Source organism: Theropithecus gelada, chromosome 10, assembly GCF_003255815.1.
Source record: "Theropithecus gelada isolate Dixy chromosome 10, Tgel_1.0, whole genome shotgun sequence".
In the NCBI taxonomy this organism is placed as follows: Eukaryota; Metazoa; Chordata; class Mammalia; order Primates; family Cercopithecidae; genus Theropithecus; species Theropithecus gelada.
The window spans coordinates 21,372,805-21,386,822 of NC_037678.1; positions in this window are offsets into that span (position 1 = coordinate 21,372,805).

Here is a 14,018-nt window from a genome sequence, read left to right on the forward strand (position 1 = left end):
TTTGTTTTTTTTTAAAATTTTTTTTTTTTTTTTTTTTTTTTTTGAGACGGAGTCTCGCTGTGTCGCCCAGGCTGAAGCGCAGTGGCCGGATCTCAGCTCACTGCAAGCTCCGCTCCCGGGTTCACGCCATTCTCCTGCCTCAGCCTCCCGGGTAGCTAGGACTACAGGCGCCCGCCACCTCGCCCGGCTAGTTTTTTTTTGTATTTTTAGTAGAGACGGGGTTTCACCATGTTAGCCAGGATGGTCTCGATCTCCTGACCTCGTGATCCACCCATCTCGGCCTCCCAAAGTGCTGGGATTACAGGCTTGAGCCACCGCCCCCGGCCAAACCTGGCTAATTTTTAAATTTTTTGTGGAGATGAGGTTTTGCTTTGTTACCCAGGCTGGTCTCAAACACTTGGGCTCAAGCGATCCACCTGCCTTGGCCTCCCAAAGTGTTGTAATTATAGGCATGAGCCACGGTGCCCGGCCTCATGTACATTTCTAAATCTCCGATGCCAGGACCTCTGAGGTTTCTGCAGACCACATTCTCTCCTTCCACCCCTCATCACCTTTCCTCTGCAAAGGGCTTCCCTTTCACGCCTGGACCCCTCCACATTCCCTGGCCACCCCCTCTCCTCGCCAGCTCAGCCCATCCACCCTGCTGCTCCCCTTGAGTCTTCCCTGAGGCTCGCAGAGTTCAGGTTGGGGGTGCTCGGGGCTCAGCAGGGCCAGCACTCCACCACCGGTGTTCCTTGGTATACCGTGTAAGGCCCCAGAGCAGGCCTACCTGTAGCCTCTATGAGGTCTCAGTGTCAGACTAATTAACACCCCCAACCCATGCCATGGGGTCTCTGATGTATTCCCAGCACTGGATCAAGTTGGGGAATCCAGAGATTATGTTCAGACCCAGCCCTGCCTTCCTGGAGCCCTCAGAGAGCCAAGCCAGCAACAGTCCGCACCTGACTCAGCCAGGACGCTATAGTTGCCTAGATATGACATGCAAACCAGTCACCAGCAGACCTGCAAACGGGTTTCACTGTCCAGAATTGAATGGAGGGCTACCCAGCTGTGGCAGGGTGAAGGCATTACTGGGCAAAAGGGGCTCACTGCCCCTTGGGCTAAAAGCCAATGCTACGACACTAACTTGTTTTTTGTTGTTGTTGTTTTTGAGACGGAGTTTTGCTCTGTTGTCCAGTCTGGAGTGCAGTGACGCCATCTTGGCTCACTGCAACCTCCACCTCCTGGGTTCAAACAATTCTCCTGCCTTAGCCTCCCGAGTAGCTGGGATTACAGGTGTCCACTACCAAACCTGGCTAATTTTTGTATTTTTAGTAGAGACAGGGTTTCTCCATGTTGGCCAAGCTGGTCTCGAACTCCTGACCTCATGATCTGCCTGCCTTGGCCTCCAAAAGTGCTGGGAATACAAGCATGAGTCACTGCGCCCGGCCGACACTGGGTTTTTGAGAAAAGAAAAGCTTTTATTGCAAGTTGACTTACAAGGAAATAGGAGTCCAGCTCAAAGCTGCCTCCCTGTACTGGCTTTAAGGCGTAATTTTATTGGAAAAGGTTTATGGGGTGGAAGGTAAGGGGAGGTCCTTGGGGAGGCGCAGTTATCCTTCATGCCTCCTCATGGGTCGCATGTGCAAATCAGGAGACATTAGTATGAAACACGCAGTGGAAATTTAGGCTTTGATGTCTGAAAGCCTGTTCTGCACAGACTCCCATTGGCCATCTTGGTTCCAGCCAATTTCAGCCAGTTTCTAAAATCTCACAAGTGGAGGGAGTGTCAGCTTTTTAGGAAGTTGTTTCTTTTCTTACCTGCTATCCTGCAAATTCAAGAATTTCTGTTAATCCCTGACATCTTAAACTACTTGGGGCATGGTTTCGGAGGGACCCATAGGGCTCGCAACACAGACGATGACCTGTGAGCTGTTGCCCAAGGCCTCGTGGGCAGAGGGGCCCTGTGCTCCGTTTAACGCTCTGCTGTTGCTGTCTTGAAATTCTTCATAATTTTCCAATGGGGCTGCTCATTCTCGTTCTTTTTTTTTTTTTTTTTTTTTTTTTTTGAGATGGAGTTTCACTCTTGTTGCCCAGGCTGCAATGGCGTGATCTTGACTCACTGCAACCTCCACTTCCTGGTTTCAAGTGATTCTCCTGCCTCAGCCTCTGGAGTAGCTGGGATTGCAGGCGTCCACCATCATGCCCAATTTTTGTATTTTTATTAGAGACAGAGTTTCACCATGCTGACCAGGCTGGTCTCAAACTCCTGACCTCAGGTGATCTGCCCGCCTCGGTCTCTCAAAGTGTTGGGATTACAGGCGTGAGCCACTGCACCCAGCCTCTCTTTTTTTTGAGACAGAGTCTCACTCTGTCGCCTATGCTGGAGTGCAGTGGTATGATCTCAGCTCACTGCAACCTCCGCCTCCCAGGTTCAAGCAATTCTTGTGCCTCAGCCTCCGAGTAGCTGGGGTTACAGGTGTGTGCCACCATGCCCAACTAATTTTTGTATTTTTAGGGGAGATAGGGTTTTGCCATGTTGGCCAGGCTGGTCTCGAATTCCTGGCCTCAAGTGATCCACCCACCTCGGCCTCCCAAAGTGCTGGCATGAACCACTATGCCTGGCCGTGGGGGCTGCTTATTCTCATTTCACACTGGACCTTGCAGATTATATGGCCAGTCCTGAGGGTCCTGAGGCTTCGTGTGTGGGCCATCCACCAGGTACGCATCCATCTGGCATCACCCATCATCCTCATCTTCTGCTGGGTGCCTTGCCACATGGAAATGTCAAAGGCCTGTGGCTGAAGCGATCATGGGATGTGGCACTCAGGGGTGGTGTCTGGCTGGGAGCCTCAGGAATGCCCAAATCCTGCCTCCTGTGAAGTCCCCCAGCAAGATACAGGCACAAAGACACAGACGCACCAGAAATCAACGTGCCACTTGGTTCTGGGAGCCTCTCAGAAAAAACCACAGTGGGCCTGGGGCCTTTTGAGGTCTCTGGGTGACAAGTCCCTCTTGGGATTAGACCATGGTGACCACTGATCCTGAGCAAGTCACACAAGGCTTCACAACGGTTCCAGATGATAAAACATGGCACCAGGGCCGGATGCTGGTGGGAAGTCCCTCCTTCCGCTCTGGTTTTGTGGTTGCTTGCTGTGTGCTGTTTCCACAAGAGGACAAAGAGGAACTCAGCCCCGAGGGTCCAGAGGCGAGAAAGGTGCAACTAGATGTCACTCTCAGTCCTGCCTCAAGTGAGTCACACAGTTCTGACTGGCTGTGTCGAGAACACTGTTTCTCTTTTTTTTTTTTTTTTGAGACGGAGTCTTACTCTGTTGCTCAGGCTGGAGTGCAGTGGCGTGATCTTGGCTTACTGCAAGCTCCGCCTCCCGGCTTCACGCCATTCTCCTGCCTCAGCCTCCCGAGTAGCTGGGACTACAGACGTCCACTATCATGCCTGGCTAATTTTTTTTTTTTTGGTATTTTTAGTAGAGACAGGTTTCACCATGTGAGCCAGGATGGTCTCGATCTCCTGACCTCATGATTATCCCGCCTCAGCCTCTCAAAGTGCTGGGATTACAGGCATGAGCCACCACGCCCAGCTTTTCTTTATTTTCTTAGAGATGAGGTCTCGCTCTGCTGCCCAGGCTAGAGTGCAGTGGTGCGATCATAGCTCACTGCACCCTCGACCTCCTGGGCTCAAGCAATCCTCCCGTCTCAGCCTCCCAAAGCACCTGGGATTACAGGCATGAACCACCACGCTGGGTCAGAAAGAACCCACCGTTTCTGTGCGAGGAGAGGCAATGAAGGCGTCCCCTCTGCCCTCTGAAGTTGCCACCCAGTTGTGCCCACGGAACCTGGCTGTGTCTGCAGTCAGATACCTCTGGGCTGCCCCTGAGACCAGATGAGTGATGTCACTGCAGAGTCCTGAATTGCCTGGCAAGGCAGGAAGGACAATGAGTGGTGTCTGAAAGTACAGCTCTAGGCAGGGAGGGAGAGAACAGTAAGAACAATTTGACTGATTTTGGTCTCTTTTGTTTTGTTTTTGAGACGGGGCCTCACTCTTGTCACCCAGGCTGGAGTGCGGTGGTCCGATCATGGCTCACTGCAGCCTCAAACTCTTGGACTCCAGCGATGTTCCTGCCTCAGCTTCCTGAGTAGCTGGGACTACAGGCATGTGCCACCACACCAGGCTAATTTTTTTTTGAAAGATGGGGTCTCACTATGTTGCTCAGGCTGGTCTCAAACTCTTGGGCTCATGTGATCCTTCCACATCAGCTTCCCAAAGTGCTGGGACTACAGATGTGAGCCACCATACCTGGCCTCATCTTAGTCTCTTGATTTTCTGAAAGCTCCATCTCACTGTGACTAAAAGAGTCGAGACAGGCTGGTATAACTTCTGCAGGCTGTAACATACTCTAAAGGTTCTAAACTATTACTAAGCAGATGATCAATTCCTTAATTTGGGCTTTTGGTAAAGTGGGCCAGAGTTCAAGGCTTAGGCGCAAGGTCTAGGGGGACCTCCCCATGCCTGTGCCCAAACACCACATGGAAGAAGGGAATGAGCCCCAGCAGATGTGAGGAGCAGAAGTGACCCCGGAAAGGCAGCCGTCCAGCAGGGTGCATGACCACAGGCTCCACATGAGCAGACACCATGTCTCTGTTCCATGCTCTGTGTCCTTTGCAACCAGAAGCATACCAGGCACCTGGCAGGTGCTCAATAAGTAGTTGTGAAAAAAAGCCATCTGGTCACTCAGAAGCAGACGACTAGGAGAGTGTGCATATGTGTGCATGTGTGCGTGTGTATGGTGGGTGTGCATGTGTTTGGTGTGTGTGCATGCAGGTGATGTGTGTGCATGGGTACTTGTGTGCTTACACGTGTGTGTGCATGTGTGCTTGCACATGGTGTGTGTGTGGTGAGGTGACAGATCTTCTGATAGTGACTCTGCCTTCCAGCAAATCTGACCCAGTCACTGGCCTGGAAGTTGACCCATTCTGAATGGCAGCCCCTTGTCTTGGGGCAAAACGCGGAGCGACAGGAGAGAGGCAGTTCTTTCTTCTCGCCCCTGCTAACTGGCGCCCTCCCAGGGCCTAAACTCCCCATGACCTGTGCAAGAGTCTAAGAGAAGATGCCAGTCCCCCTGGTGACCCGGCCGGAGGAGAGAAATACAATGTCTTGCTGCCTGGAGTCCAGAGTCGAATGGGATTCGGGGGACATTCTATCAGTTCTTGCTGCTATCACCCCTGCATGCCATAGAGCTCCAACATAGCCAAGGACAGTGGGGTTCAAATTCAAGGGCTGCTATTTCTTAGTTGTTTGGTCTTGAGCAAAATTCCCTCTTCTGAGTAGGGGAAAAATTATTACTAGCCTGTTGTGATTATTGAACAAGATCATGAAGTACCACGTGGTGGGCAGCGGCCTCCAAGATGAGAGAGTGGCTAATGAGCCCCACCTCCTGGTTTCGTGCCCTGGTACAGTCACCTCCCGTACTGAATAGGGCTGGCCTCTGTACCTATTGGATGTTGTGAAAATGACAGAGTGATTTCTGAACTATCTTTTGTGTGTGTGTGACAGGCTCTTGCTCTGTCACCCAGGCTGGAGTGCAGCAGCACAATCGTGGCTCACTGTACCCTTGAACTCCTGGGCTCAAGGAATCTCCCGTTTCAGCCTCCTGAGGACTACAAGCACACACCACCACACCTGGCTATTTTTTTTACCTTTTGTGGAGATAGGGTCTTGCTCTGTTGCCCTGGTCAGTCTCGAACTCCCAGCCTCTTGATCCCAAAGTGCTGGGATTACAGGTGTGAGCCACCATGCCTGGCCTAAACTGCTCTTGAATCCCTGACCCACAGAAACTCGGGATAATCACAGTTCCTTGTGGGTTTTTTTGTTTATTAATTTTTTTGAGACGGTGACTAGCTCTGTCTCCCAGGCTTGCGTGCAGTGGCATAATCTCGGCTCACTGCAACCTCCCCCCAGGTTCAAGCGATTCTCCTGCCTCAGCCTCCCAAGTAGCTGGGATTACAGGTGCCTGCCACCACGCCCAGCTAATTTTTGTATTTTTAGTAGAGATAGGGTTTCACTGTGTTGGCTAGGCTGGTCTCGACCTCCTGACCTCATGATCTGCCTGCCTGGGCCTCCAGTTCCTTGTTTTAAACTATTTTTGGATAGTTTGTTATGTAGCAAAGGATAACAAAAGCATTTATTATCAATAAATGATAGCAAAGTGCTGTTACTAATCAACCTTTTTCTCTGGAATCATGTTTTGTAACCAGATTGAGATCATCGTGCTAGGTTTCTTCTCTCCTTCAACCCTTCCAGCCAATGCAACAAAGGACTGGTTCCATCAGTCTGTCAGGTGTGTCCAGATTCCTCTTTGACTTCACGAAGGCCCCCACACCGTAGTCAACAGCCGTTTCCATTTTGGACTAGTTAATCGATCTGCTTTTGTAAATCTCTTACATCTGGACTGCTCTTTTTAAAATGTAAGCTCCTCAGCTGGGCGTAGCAATGGAGGCCTGTAATCCCAGCTACTTGGGAGGCTGAGGTGGGAAGATCCCTTGAGCCCAGCGGTTTGAGGCTGCAGTGCGCCATGATTCACCCTGTGAATGGGCCCTGCACTCCAGCCTGGGCAATATAGCAAGACCTAGTCTATTTTTTTCAACTTTTATTTTAGACGTAGGGTATACACACGCAGGTTTGTTACATGGGTGTATTGCGTGATGCTGAGGTTTGGGATATGAATGATCCCATCAGCCAGGTGGTGAGCATAGTTCCCAAGAATTAGTTTTTCAACCCCTGCCCCCTTTCCTCCCTTCCCCGCTTCATAGTCCCCAGTGTCTACTGTTGTCATCTTTATGTCCCTGAGTACCTGTATTAGTCTGTTCTCACACTGCTATCAACAAATACCTGAGGCGGGGCATGGTGGCTCATGCCTATAATCCCAGTACTTTGGGAGGCTGAGGCAGGTGGATCACTTGAGGTCAGGAGTTCCAGACCAACCTGGCCAACACGGTGAAACCACGTCTCTACTAAAAATACGAAAATTAGCTGGGCGTAGTGGTGGGCCCCTGTAATTCCAGCTATTTGGGAGGCTGAGGCAGGAGAATCACTTGAACCCGGGAGGCGGATGTTGCAGTGAGCCGAGATTGCGCCACTGCACTCCAGCCTGGGCGACGAGAGAGAAACTCCGTCTCAAAAAAACAAAAAAAGAAATACCTGAAACTGGGTAATTTATAAAGGAAAGAGGTTTAATTGACTCACAGTTCCGCATCGTTTGCCGGCGAGGCCTCAGGAAACTTAAAAATCATGGCAGAAGGCAAAACGGAAAGCGGACACCTCCTCCACAAGATGGCAGGAGCGCGTGGAAGCGCGCGCAGGGAAAAATTCCACTTTTAAAACAATCAGATCTCGCGAGACTCACCCACTATCACGAGAACCACTGGGGCGGGGGGCGGAATTGCCCCGTTAATCCAATCACTTCCCTCCCACAACACGTGGGGCTTACAGGTCCCTTCCTTGGCAAGGGGCGATTACAATCGAGATAAGATTTATGTGAGGACACAGAACCAAACCATATCAGTACCCTATGTTTATGGTTTTATGTACTTGTGAATGGCCTCCAGCTGGATCTATGTTGCTGCAAAGTACATGATTTCATTCTTTTTTATGATTATGTAGTATTCCACAATGTATATGTACCACGATTTCTTTATCTTATCCACCATTAATGGGCACCTAGGTTGATGCCTTGTCTTTACTATTGTGAATAGTGCTGTGATGAACACACAAGTGCCTATGTCATTTTGGTAGAATAATTTGTTTTCTTTTGGATATATACCCAATAATGCAGCTATAATGGAACTGCTTTTCTTTTTTTCTTTTCTTTCTTGCGGTTTTTTTTTTTTTTTTTTTTTTTTTTTGTGACAGAGTTTTGCTCTTGTTGCCCAGGCTGAAATGCAGTGGCACAATCTCGGTTCACTGCAACCTCCACCTCCAGGGTTCAAGCAATTCTCCTGCCTCCCGAGTAGCTGGGATTACAGGCGTCTGCCACCACGCCCAGCTAATTTTCTGTATTTTTAGTAGAAACGGAGTTTCACCATGTTGGCCAGGGTGGTCTTGAATTCCTGACCTCAGTTCATCCACCTGCCTCAGCCTCCCAGAGTGCTAGGATTACAGGTGTGAGCCACTGCGCCTGGCTGGGATTGCTTTTCTTGTTCCAAGGGGAATGCTTCAGTGTTTGCCTGTTCAGTATCATGTTGGCTGTGGGTTTGTCATAGATGGCTCTTATTATTTTGAGGTACGTTCCTTCCATGCCTAGTTTCTTGAGGGTTTTTATCACGAAAGGATGTTGGATTTTTTTGAAAGCATTTTCTGCATCTATTGGGGTGATGGTTTTAGTTTGTAATTCTGTTTATGTGGTGAATCACATTTATTGATTCATGCATGTTGAACCAATCTTGCATCACAGGAATGAAACCTACTTGATCATAGTGAATTAATTTTTTTTTTTTTTTTTTGAGATGGAGTCTCACCCTGTTGTTCAGGCTGGAGTGCACTGGCACAATCTTGGCTCACTGCAACCTCCACCTCCAGATTCAAGTGATTCTCCTGTCTCAGCCTCCTGAGGAGCTGGGATTACAGACATGCACCACCGTGCCTGGCTAATTTTTTTGTATTTTTAGTAGAGAGAGGGTTTTGCCATGTTGGTCAGGCTGGTCTCAAACTTACGGCCTCCAGTGATCTACCCACTTCAGCTTCCCAAAGTGCTGGGATTACAGGCATGAGCCACCGCCCGGCCAACTTTTTGATGTGCTGTTGAATTCAGTTTGCTAGTATTTTGTTGAGGATTGTTGTATCTATGTTCACCAGTGATATTGGCCTGGAGTTTTGTTTTTTCACTGTGTCTTTGCCAGGTTTTGAGGTCAGGGTGATGCTGGCTTCATAGAATGAGTTAGAGAGGAGTTCCTCCTACCTGATTTTTGGGAATAGTTTCAGTAGAATTGGTAGCAGCTCTTCCTTGTACATCTGGTGGAATGTGGCTGTAAATCTAGCTGGTCCAAAGCTTTTTTTGGCTGGTAAGTTTTTTAGTACCAATTTCACTTTTTTTTTTTTTTTTTTTTTTTTTGAGATGGAGTCTTGCTGTGTCACTCAGGCTGGAGTACAGTGGCCTGATCTCGGCTCACTGCAAGCTCTGCCTCCCGGGTTCACGCCATTCTCCTGCCTCAGCCTCCCGAGTAGCTGGGACTACAGGCGCCCACTACCACGCCTGGCTATTTTTTGTATTTTTAGTAGAGACACGGTTTTATTGTGTCAGCCAGGATGGTCTTGATCTCCTGACCTCATGATCCGCCCGCCTTGGCCTCCCAAAGTGCTGGGATTATAGGCGTGAGCCACCGCACCCGGCCTAGTTCCTTTTCTCTAGAGAACCCTGATTCAATTTCTGAACATGATATCGATTTGTTCAGTCTTTCAGTTTCTTCCTGATTCAATCTTGGGAGATAGTGTGTTTCCAGGAATTTATCTATTGCCTCTAGATTTTCTAGTTTATGTGGGCAGAGGTGTTGATAATAGTCTCTGAGGATCTTTTGTATTTCTCTTGTATTGTGGGGTCACTTATTACAAGGGACACCTTTGTTATTTCTGATTTTGCTTATTTAGATCTCTCTTTTTTTTCTTTGTTAATCTAGCTAGCGGTTTACTGGAACTGTTTATCCTTTCAAATAATCAACTTTTGGTTTTGCTGATTCTTTGTATGAATTTTTGTGTCTCAATTTCATTAAGTTATTAACTCTGATTTTAGTTATTTCTTTTCTTCTGCTATCTTCTGGGTTAGTTTGTTCTTGTTTTTCTAGTTCCGCTATGTGCGATATTAGATGGTTAATTTGAGGTCTAACTTTTTGAGGTAGGCGTTTTAGCACTATCAACTTTCCTCTTAATACTGCTTTTGCTGCATCCCAGAGATTTTGGTACTTTGTATCTCTGTTTTCATTTCTTTCAAAGAATTTTTTTGATTTTGTGCCTTTATTTTGTTGTTTACCCCAAAAATCATTCAGGAGCAAGTCATTTAATTTTCATATAATTGTGTGGTTTTGAGAGATCTTCTTAATCTAATTTAATTAATTTTTTTTTTTTTTGAGACAGAGTCTCACTCTGTTGCCCAGGCTAGAGTGCAGTGGCATGATCTCGGCTCACTGCAACTTCCACCTCCCAGGTTCAAGTGATTCTCCTATCTCAGCCTCCCAAGTAGCTGGGATTACAAGCACCTGCCACCATACTTAGCTGATTTTTTTTTGTATGTGTGTATTTTTAGTTGAGACAGGGTTTCACCATGTTGGCCAGGCTGGTCTCAAACTCCTGACCTCAAGTGATCTGTCTATCTTGGCCTCCCAAAGTGCTAGGATTACAGGTGTGAGCCACTGCACCTGGCCAAAATCTTCTTAGTATTTTCTGTCTTTATTCTACTGTGGTCCAAGGATATGGCTGGTATAATTTTTAGTTTTTTTGAATGTATTGAGACTTGCTTTATGGCCGAGCATGTGGTTGATCTTGGAATATGTTCCATGTGCGGATGAAAAGAATGTATATTCTGTGGCTGATGGGTGGAGTTTTCCATAGATGTCTAATAGGTCCACTTGGTCAAGTGCTGAGTTTAAGTCCAGAATTTCTTCGGTAGTTTTCTGTCTTGATTTCTGCCCGGCCTTTGGTTTTGTTTTGTTTTTGCTTCCTGAATGTTTACACCTGAGAACATTAAGGAGCAAAACACTCCTGGGATGGCCGGGCGCAGTGGCTCATGCCTGAAATCCCAGCACTTTGGGAGGCCAAGGAGGAAGGATCACTTGAGCCCAGGAGTTCGAGACCAGCCTGGGTAACAAAGTGAGATCCTGTCTCTAAAAAAAAAAAAAAAAAAAAAAACAAAACAAAAAAAAACACTTGGCTGGGCACGATGGTTCATGCCTGTAATCCCAGCACTTTAGGAGGCCAAGGCAGGTGGATCGCTTGAGGTCAGGAGTTTGAGACCAGCTTTGGCCAACATGGAGAAACCCTGTCTCTACTAAAAATACAAAAATTGGCCCAGCTTGGTGGCAGCTGCATGTAATCCCAGCTACTTGGGAGACTGAGGCAGGATAATCGCTTGAACCCAGGAGGCGAAGGTTGCAGTGAGCTCAGCAGTGAGCCAACCTGGGCAACAGCGTGAGACTCCGTCTCAAAAAACAAAAACAAAAGAAAACAAAAAATCAACACTCCTGAGCTGACCACTACTGCCCATCATCCTCCAGACCCATTTCCCGTGGTCCTGGTCTCCCACCAGGCTGGCAGATAACCATCAGCCACAGCCACGCCCTGGAGGTGGGGCCATCTGGAACCAAGACTGATCCCTTCTGGACTAAGGACTGACTTTGTCATTTGTGAGGCCCAGTGCAACATAAAAATATGGGGCCCCTTCTTGGAAAATGATTAAGAATTTCAAGATGGTGACAGCTAGGGCCAAATGTGGGGCCTTTGTGAGGATGGGCCCTGTGTGACTGTGGAGGCTGTACTTCCATGAAGCCATTCTGCTGGTGGCACAGACCTTTCCAGCCCAGCTTGGTGGCAGCTGCATGTAATCCCAGCTACTTGGGAGACTGAGGCAGAAGAATCGCTTGAACCCAGGAGGCATGGCTGTGGCTGATGGTTATCTGCCAGCCTGGTGGGAGACCAAGACCACGGGAAATGGGTCTGGAGGATGATGGGCAGTAGTGGTCAGCTCAGGAGTGTTGATTTTTTGTTTTCTTTTGTTTTTGTTTTTTGAGACGGAGTCTCACGCTGTTGCCCAGGTTGGCCCAGTTTCCCTGGAATTCCCTGTGCCCCATGTTGGCTCCTCTCCTCTGTTCTCCCTTTTCCTTCCCCAGTGCCCTCTCACATCCTCTTTTCTGCAAAGTGAGCCAGGAATCTTGGCTGGTGTGGCCTCCCCTTGATGTCTTCAGGGCTGTTGGGTTTCCCTTGACATTCATCTGGGGGACTCTGCCTCTTGCTCCGGCATCATTTTGTCCCTCTATTGCCATGGCTGGCTGCATGTGAGGAACCTGGACCACATGGGGCTAGATTGCAAATAGGTACCCCGTGTTTTACCTGTGTTTCTCACACTGGGCCAGCCCACTTCTCCAGCTTCATGCTCTCATGTGCTGAGCAACAATCTCAAGGCATTCTGGGCCCTGACATGACTACAAGCTTTTGAATAGTGTGGCAGAGATGAGCTGTATATTTGCTAATTTCATTGTACACACCTGCTGGCCCACTGGAAGACTACATTTCCCAGTGGCCTGTGCATCTAGGTGAGACCATGTGACCTGTGACAGCCAGTGAAATGTGAGGGGAAATGAAGTACAGGACTCCTAGGCCATGTCCCTCTGCCATGTTTGCTCCCCTGACCTGCCTGTTTGTGACACAGATGGTGGAGCTACAAGATGGAAGCAATCACTTCTGACTTTGCAGTCTCCCTTAGAGGCTACACGATGCCCTTCTCCCAGCCCAAGGGCTCAGGGAACATATCTAGGGGATTGGCTTTCTCCTCATTTTTCAAGGCGGGTCCTTGCCACCAGCCTCCTTGTTTTCAGGAAGCTCCATGCAGCCAAGGACATGACATTGGCCACAGAGGCAAAGTCATGGTGGGGGCTGGATGCGGTGGCTCACACCTGTAATCCCAGCACTTTGGGAGGCCGAGGCAGGTGGATCACTTGAGGCCAGGAGTTTGAGACCAGCCTGGCCAACATGGAGAAACCCTGTCTCTACTAAAAATACAAAAATTAGCTGGGCATGGTGGTGTGTGCCTGTAATCCCAGCTACTCGGGAGCCTGAGGCAGGAGAATCACTTGAACCCAGGAAGTGGAGGTTGCAATGTGCTGAGATCATGCCACTGCACCCCAGCCTGGGTGACAGAGCAAGACTGTGTCTCAAACAACAATAACAACAACAACAACAACAAACAAACAAAGTCATGGTGGGACCTTGAACACGAATCCTGCTCTCTGGGTCTCAGCTCCCCCACTGGAAAGAAGGCAATCCCCCAGCCTCTCATGATGGAATTCCGGTCCCGAGGGCAGCTGAGAGCTGTCCCCTCACTCTCTCTGGCTACATCCAAGGGAAGACCTGACTGTGATCTTTGCATGGAGCCCCCACAGGTCGGCTCCTCTGAGCTTGGCATAGTTTGTAGAAGCCTGAAGATGATAACCCTATGGAAAGACTTTTCCAATATGAATATGTGGGGATGGGCAGGTGTGGCTTCAAAGTTGCAAAAAGGTTCAGTCCAGCTTTGCCCCCACTTACCAGCAGGATGACCTTGGGCAAGGAACACCTTCTGTCTGAAGAAGAGACTTTATCCACCCAGGATTAAGTGATGACAGCACAGACTTTATTTCTCCAAGACTCAATTTCCTCATCTATGAAATAGAAATAGAACTATACCTACCTCATGGGGTTGCTGGGAGAGTCAAAGGAAATAAGGCACCATATGTAGAGTTGAGCGGGGAGCCTGGTCCTAGGTGTCTAGTGAATGTCAATGTCAAAATGACCGAGTGCCTGCCCCTCAGCAGCCTTGCTCCTCCCAGCTCTGCATGCAGGCCCTGGGGACTCCCCCGAGTGGTTTGATGATTTCCAGGGCTGCTCACGGCCCTTCATCTGGAATGGGGTGCAGCAGTGTGGGGGCCTTCTTGGGGGTGGGTCCCTAGTACCTCATTTAGAGTTTTGAAGAGGCAGCCAGTGTCCTGTGCAGACAGCATTCCAAGGCCTGGAAGGCCCACCAATCACCAAGTTCTAGCACAGGCCCAATCAATCACTCCCGCAACCTGCTGCAGACCGGCTGGCAGAAGATCAGACGCCCTGGTTGCTGAGGGTTAATTACCAACTTGGCACCGTCGGCTCAGGGAGAACTTGCAAGAGTCTTTCTGTCTCTTTTTGTCTGTTTCCAAAGACATAAACATTTGTCCTGCAAGTGGCCCAGGGGGCCTGGAGATGTTTATTTTGTAGTTAACAAAGAGAAAGACATTTTGACTTGGGAGCTGAG